This window comes from Etheostoma spectabile, chromosome 12 (assembly GCF_008692095.1).
Source record: "Etheostoma spectabile isolate EspeVRDwgs_2016 chromosome 12, UIUC_Espe_1.0, whole genome shotgun sequence".
NCBI lineage: Eukaryota > Metazoa > Chordata > Actinopteri > Perciformes > Percidae > Etheostoma > Etheostoma spectabile.
In genome coordinates, this window is record NC_045744.1 from 28,105,968 (window position 1) to 28,114,163 (window position 8,196).

General features: G+C 41.8%; 1 pseudogene; it reads left to right on the forward strand.

Moving 5' to 3' along the window:
* Positions 1-1,345: 1,345 nt before the first annotated feature.
* LOC116699386 (ATP-sensitive inward rectifier potassium channel 10-like) lies at positions 1,346-6,562 on the forward strand (annotated as a pseudogene).
* Positions 6,563-8,196: the final 1,634 nt, after the last annotated feature.

Consider the following 8,196-nt stretch of genomic DNA (forward strand, 5'->3'; position numbering starts at 1 on the left):
CATTATGGGCGGTCAAAAGGCATTGTAATTCTTCTTAGGAGAAATATTTTGACATTCAAACGTAGGGCCTAACCTTTTCACTTGATTAAAAACATCTTTGACATCATTCAGGTCTCACACAGTATTTCTTTTTACTCTCACTCTCTCTCTCCTGTGTGTTTTGGTTTCATTTTTGTCGGGTTTCAAACGGGTCTCAGCACGACGTCGTGAATAGTTCATAAAGAGAAAAACACGACAGGAAACGGCATGGCTCTTGATTATGGCGTCACGAATCCCACAGTGTCTTTCTTTCATTATTCATTTTATTGTTGAATAAATCTCTTCAGCCTCCAACCTACTTAAACAAATCCTAGAATACTGACACATACCTTAAAAGAGAGACATAATTCTTGCATTAGTTTGTATTCTAAAGTGCTTTCGCTTCATATGTGTGGGCCAGCAGGCAATAGCATGAGATGTTGAAAATTAGGAAATGCCTTTTCCGCCTGTCAGATGTCAGCCACTCTTCTAGGTGTGCAACTTCCTTCTTATGACAAGAATATCTGTGTAGCAAAGTTGCTTGCTTTATGTCTTTTAATTTTAAACGGAAACCCTTAATCTTTCAAGGGACCAGTTAACTTAAATTTAGCAGCTTAGAGTCTGAAGCAAACGCACAGTGTGAGTGCCTGAGTCCAAATATAAGACCGTTCACACACACTTGCGGTATAATTTAGTTTTTGTGTGTGGTGCGTGTGTGTGTGACTCAGTGAACTCCCACTATATTTTCACCAAATTTCAAACTGAAAATTAACCAATAATTCAAAAACATGTGTGAGTGTGTGCCTTTAAGTTTGTGTTATATTTGTTTTCGCAGATTAAACTGTGGTTTCCTGCTTTATGATTCAAAGGAACAGTTTGATGTTAACTTGTTAGCTGTTGTTTTCACAGTTTTATTTCGGTAGTAGTTCGATAGTTTCTAGCCTCCCTGCACGCCACAGACAGTCAATTTAGTCTTAATTGGATCATAAGTACTGTTGAACCTGTATATTCTGTAAGATATTAAGAAATTATCCCAAATCCCAAAACTAATCTTATTTGACAAACGTTCGTCATCTTTGCAGGGTAAATCCAGACGCTAGCTAGACTATCTGTCCAATCTGAGTTTTCTGTGCACTAAACAAAACCTTTGACGTACACATGTTCCACCAAAACAAGTTATTTCCCTAGACTATTTTGCAGAGGCCCATTGGTCCGTTGGCGCTTAGTGTGCCCAAGACGAGTGTAATTATTGAAATGCCAATATGCCAGAGCAGGTTGTTCTCCCATCCCAGAATGCTGTGTGACTAGCCAGACCCTCCTTGCAGACATGGAAGAAGGTCTGGCAATGCCAGACTAACCCAACATAATCCCATACAAGCCACTTAACACCAGGAAAAAAGTTAATCAGAGAAATTATTAACTCCATCTTTTTTATTTACAGATGACACTGCCACACCTCCGTCCTCTCGTATGTCCTCCCCTCAGAAGGTGGCCACTCAAACACAGACTGATGTTTTAAAGCCTTACTGGGTGGTGGTTATCCGGTTGGGAGGGACATCTGAGGAAGAGGAGGCTGGTCTGTCCAAAGATGGGCGTAGAACGTGCGCATCGAGCACGTCAAAGGCCGGAATGCTCTGTACATGCGGGACCTCTGGACAACATTTCTGGACATGCAGTGGCGCTACAAGTTGTTCCTGTTCACGGCCACGTTGCGGGGACCTGGTTCCTGTTGGGGTGCTGTGGTATCTGATGGCCCTGGTGCACGGAGACTGCTTGGTGAGAGGTTGGCAAATCTTTTGCAGCTTAACAAAATTCTTTTCATTGCCATACGGTCTACCCACAGTTCTTTGTAGGGTCACCATAAAATTTCATACAGTATGTCATACCTCACAAGAACACTGGAACTTCTGCATGAGTGAGAAAAAAAATAGGCGGAATAGACCCTTTAACTGAGTCAGACAGGGGCCTCATTTAAAAAAAGTGTGACATACAGTACTATCATTCCATTCACCATTCAGATGGAGCACTCTCTGAATCTGTGACAGTTGGCAGGTAGTTTCACGTCAGTCAAATCGGATTAAACCACACCCACAGTGCTTTGAACAAAAGGGCATGACAAAGTACAATGAACAGCTTCAGCATCGTTCACACTAAAGAAAAAAAAAGTGTGAGCACAAAAAGTTTCCTTCCCCAAAAAACACCCCACAAGTCATTTGTCAAGCAGTATTTAGGTTTATAAAGGTGGCAGACTTTGGTGGCCTAGTAGTTGATGATGAAAGCAAAGTAGAACGAAAGTGATGGGTTCTTAAGTTAAAGGGTAGGAGGCTGGTGGGTGGTGAGCTTAGGTGAGAATATGACTACTAGGGTGGGTGGCGTGTTGGTGTAGAGCACAAACTCAAGGCCTGCGGCAGGCAGATCAACTTTGATCCGGCCGCACATCAATTTAGTACAACAATACACTTACACCCACCTAGTTTTTGTAGCTTTTCAATGTATTTGTCATTTTCTTGACACCTTTGTTGCTTTTTCGAATGTTTTTGCCCCTTTTTTTCCATGTTTTTATCTCGCTTCCAACGTTTTTTTCTTTGATGACCAAGTTACTTTTTTGGGGTTTTATGTCGAGGAGGAAACTGTATAAGTTAAAGATGTTGACTTTTCGATGAAACAAAAGCATGTGAATGAACTGTCCCTAGATTTAATTCTTATTTTCCAGTGTGGCCCTTAGTGAAACTCAGTTTGACACCTTTTAGAGTGTTATAGCTGCATGCAGTGGTGCAGGGTGTCACTGGAAACAGTGAGAACTGCAGTTTCAAAGCAACCACATCTTTTATATGTCCTTTTGATTCCATCTGTCTTTTAAATCTAATTTGTGTAAATGTTTCATCAAATTTACATACATGAAGTACTTTGTAACTTAATTTTAATTGGTGTCTAGTGATAAGTTTACGCTGTAAGATTTGAATACACCTTCATCCATGTGTACACAGAGTAGATTCTTTCTAGCGGAGTTGTAAAAGATGTATAGAGTTAGGTTTGTTTGTAATTCTGAACAGCATTTTGAGCTTAACCTTGATAAAATGAAACTTTGAGGGTGGGAAATGATTTCACATCATCAGTTAGACACCTGCTCTCCCAAACTTCCTCTTTGTCACTTATGTTTCCAATGCGAGTGGGGAAATAAAAGGTTAGAAAGCACAGTCTAAGTTTGCATCAAGAGGATGTTTTTGTGGCGACACATATCTGCCTTGAAAATGTTTTCCAGCATAGGTAGAAGAAGTAAAAAAAACAAAAATCACACAAATGGTGTTGTAATGCCAAAATAAAGCATGATAACACCGGATGAGCCTTGTTTCTTTTTCACCGTGTTCCTCCAGAGTTCGACCCCCCGTCGAACCACAGCCCTGTGTGATGCAGTGCAGACCCTGACAGGGGCTTTCTCTTCTCCTTGGAGACCCAGACCACCATTGGTTATGGTTTCCGTTGCATCACTGAGGAGTGTCCGCAGCCATCCTCCTCCTAATCGTCAGCTCGTCATCACCATGCTGGGAGATCTTCATCACATGGTACCTTCCTGGCCAAGTAGCCAATGCATAACACATCCAGCTGCAGAGTGAGCAGCAATAGTTCTTTAACATAGAACCAGGCAGTTTGGTGGCCATACAAATGTGTGGTCTTGCGACAAGTGAAGATATGACCTCTTTGAAGAGTCCATCATGTTTTTTGAATCCTCCATGTCCTCCATGGCTACCATGGTCGCTACAAGCAACCGTGTGGAGGAGGGGGGGGGGCGTGGGCGGTCCTGCAACCTGTTTTCATGTGGATACGCCAAAAGTTTTTTTTTGTCATACTTAGAATTCCCTCATGGGTAGACAGAAACTACGCACTTATAGCCCCTGCCACACATTCAGTATTTCATTACTTTGTGGTAATGTCTGAAGTTTACCATGGGAAAGGGAGAAATGCCTTGGTTACTTTGTTTCAAGCCATAGTGAAGCCTGCAGGAAGACTCAGCTCAATTTGTGCCATTTCTCATTGACATTCAATGAGCTAGTTGCTTGACTCTGATGGGCTAACAGCTAGCCAATTGAGCCTGGCATCAGTATCCTTTACCCAGCGCAACTAGATAAGCTTGTGAATAGGAATTAGCTCAGGCAATGAGATCAGAATGACCAGCTGTTGTAACTGGCCAGATTTATCCTCTTATTTCTTTCCAGTGGGTTAGAGGTGACAGAGAGGTAGCAGTTCATTTCACAATCACAACATACACCAACACACTAGACCTAACATATTTCATAAATGCAAGTGAAAACGGTTTTGTGTGGCAGCGCTCCTTTAAAGAGCCCCTATTATGCTCCTTTCAGTGTCAGATTTGACTCTTTGGGTCTACTAGAAAGGTTCACATGCTTTGATGTTCAAAAAAGAAACAGCCGTGTGCTGCAGCTCCTCTGCCTGAAACACTCTGTCTGAGCGTTTTTGGCTCGCCTTCTGTTGTGAGTGGTCAACCAAATTCAGACTATAATTTTAACACACTAAAAGACAGAAAAAATCCCAAACTGCATAATGTGCAAGGCTCTTCCCCGAGTCCTTTTGTTATCAGACTGAAACCAGAATGAGTGAGCTTTCTCTGCTCAGGGTGCTCGGCCAAAGAAGCGAGGTGGACGGTGAAGTTTAGCCAACACGCAGTGGTGTCGACCCACGAAGGCCGGCCCTGCCTGATGATCAGGGTGGCCAACATGCGCAAGAGTCTCCTGCTCGGCTGTCAGGTACTAAGTGTGTAGAGATAGAGAATATCTATTGTCATATACAGTATGTCAAACATTTTCACAACTCTACAAGTTATGTGTAGAGTTGTTGGTATGAACAATTCTCGAATAAAAGTTAAAACACTTTTTTGCATATTGTTCTCCCCCAGGTGAGTGGAAAACTGCTCCCGACATCTCTGACCAAGGAAGGGGAGACGGTTCGCCTGGACCAGAGGAACGTTCCCTTCCAAGTGGACACATCTAGGACAGCCCCTTCCTCATCCTGCCCTCACCTTCTACCACCTCATCGATGACAACAGCCCCCTGCGAGCCTGGGCAGACAAGGGTAAGACGAGGAGAACTGTGGGTGTTGCAAGTAGAAGGGTTTTATCTTTGCAATCTTTTCACTTACGCTGAGTTAACAAACTTATGGGGGTAGAATACATTAGAAAACTCTTTAAAACGAGATACACAAGTCATACACAGCTCTGCAGTACTTTCTGGCATCATCACATGGCAACAAGGAGGATTTTAGTGCAAATAAAGAACAGAATCAGTGTGGATGCTTGCTGTGGTACGTAATGATTCCTGCAAGATTTTTTAGTAATAAAATGTGATGAGAGTTATTTCTGATTATCAGTGACAAGATTGCAACGTACACTCTGCATAATGTCCTCTTGTAGTAGTTGGTGAGCTGAAATATGATGGTGTGAACCACTTGCTTGACATGGTTTTATTTTTCGTTTGAGTCTTCTGCAACCTGAGAGGTATTTAATACCTTATTACTGAAATTATTGTGGGTAAGTATAGTGAGTGTTTGGTTTTTCCTTCCAACTTCAGTTCCTCTACTTCTCTGATCTCTACGTACTTTCCTTTCCTCAATACTGACTTTTTTCTTGTCTTACTGGTCTTGCCTTTTGTTTTTCACTGTTATTATATCGCACAAAAGTTAGCAGACTTCTTTTTCCTCTCCTTTTAATAGGGCATTGTCATATCTTGGTGCATTACCCCCCAAAACAGTTACTTGGCAGGAATTAATATGGCCGTATGCTGTGCACACATGTGCATCATTTAGCATCACAGATACAAACAAAATGGGGAACTGTTATGACAACATTCCTCTGTAGCTCTCCTGGGGGTCACAAACATAACAGTGTACCTTAATTAGGGTTTTCTACCATCATTTTTTTTTCCGATCTAATAATGATTAATTGTAGTTGATCCTTAAGGGACTTCTTAGCAAATTAAGTCTTTAAACTTTTGGAGTGTTATTATTTATCTGGCTCAAGCTTTCCAACATTTCAGACACAAATACGGTTACTCTTATTTCCGCTCTCCATTTTCCTTTCATCCTCTTCTGCTCATGTTCACACCCTCTGTAATGTGCCATCTCCACTTATCTCATGTCCCTCCTCCCAGGTGGAGGCTGGACAGACCCAAAGTTGGCAGACTTCGAGCTGCTGGTCATCATGAGCGCTACAGTTGAGCCGACCTCGGCCACCTGCCAGGTTCGCACCTCATACCTGCCGGATGAGATTCTTGGGGTTATGAGTTTCCACTTAGTCTCCTTTCCCCATCGGGGAAATACATAGCGGACTTGCCTTCTTTGATAAAGTGGCCAAGACCAAGACCACGCCATCTTCAAAAAATCCAGCCCCCAGCATGAGTACCGAGGCAACGGGGTGCTGTGTCTGAGGGTGTGATCCAGAGAAGATCGCTCTGGAGCAGAGTTACAGGGGAGAGGGGAGGAGCGTGGCCGTGTCAGAGACACTCCTCTCAGTGTTCGCATCAGCAATGTGTGAACATGAAATGGTTGAGAAGGGGCGTGTCAGGAGACAGCAGGAGACAGAGGAGACATCATCAAACAACTCTGGAGCTGTCTCTTGATGTTTTAACTTTGGAATGATATCTTCAGACAGTGCAAGCAAATGATGATCAGAAAGCAAATGGACTCATGACCATGGCCTACTGTATGGTTTGCCGATGCTGTATAAATTCCTGTATGATCAATGTTTAACACTGGTGACTGGTATGTGGGACATAATGAAGCTGTGTTTGAATTTGGGAAGTCACAGGCACCTCCACTTTAGGTGAGGGTATCGTGTATCAATCCCTTTAAGGTTATGTAGTATCCCAAAGTAATGTTGAAACTTCTCTGCTGGTTAAATAATGCCAGATTTGGTCCTTTTTGTATCAGACTATTACAAAAATGTTGTAGGTATGTGTGTTTTTCTCACAGCCAACCACACAAGCATTCTTTATGTATAGCAGCATGTGATGGCCCGCTCCTGCAGCGGCTATGGAAGGTTTGTGTGACACACAACTGGTACTTGATACAAGTAGAAGAAAAAAGCTATCAAGGGAGAGTCATTTGGTATCTGTATCACTTTAAGGGAAGTGGTATTGTAATTGTTTTTATTGATATCCAGTCCTAACAAAATACTGGTATCCTTTTCTAAAAGAAAATAAACATCTGGTTGTTTAATTGCAAAGAAATACACAAAAAGATTCAAAACTCAAGTAAACGAGCAGAGGAGACAGTGGAAACCCCAGTTGTCTATTTTGGGTCCTCCCACGCTTACGAATGTTGAATCACAAAGAGAAAAAATTGGACGGGGATGTAAGGTTTGTGTGATAAGGGGACAGGACAGGGTAAAACCTTCTATACTTTCTAAAAATGGTGGGTTAATACACCAGTGTATGTTCTAGACATTTAGAAGTCATATGATGTTGAGTTTTAACTCTGGTTGCTTTCATTACTGTAAAAACACAATGAGTATGCAATGCCAGTTCTTCAGTTTTTAGGATTTAAAAAAAACTCACACACCAGTTAGAAACCCCCGATACTGATCATTTACATTTCCTGTTGGAAAAAGATGGAAGTTCTTGAAACATAAACAAAACTGACATGTATGTGTATTGTAGATGAAAATGCGTGTAATATGTTCTAAAGCACTTTCTTTTAAACTATGTAGCATTAAGTGGAAAGTAGGCAAACTTCAGATGAATATTCTGTGCTCATGGTGCTCGGGCGGTAAGCTCTCGATGTGTGTAAGCATTTCCTGGTACAAATGGTACGGCTGTTTTACGAAATGAGTTAGCACTTTAAGGAAGTACATGATGTGCGTCTAGCACCGTAGGAAGATTAGCTTAGGAAGATATATTTTAATAACACTAAAAGCACTTACACAATGAAATGTAATTAAAGCAGTTAGAATAGACTTTAAGTTCAACATATCTCTTTCCTACAAAACTGATTGCAGTTTCTTTCTCTCAGTGGCTTTAAGGAAACTGACTCATATAAATGACATCATGTCTTCTGATCATACATGCATGTGAAGGCCCATGAGGTTATTGTGGGTTTCAAATGTTACTGTAAACATCAAAGAAGCTCTCCTTTCTGTGTAAAGAGGAAGCCTTCTGCATGTCCATGTGT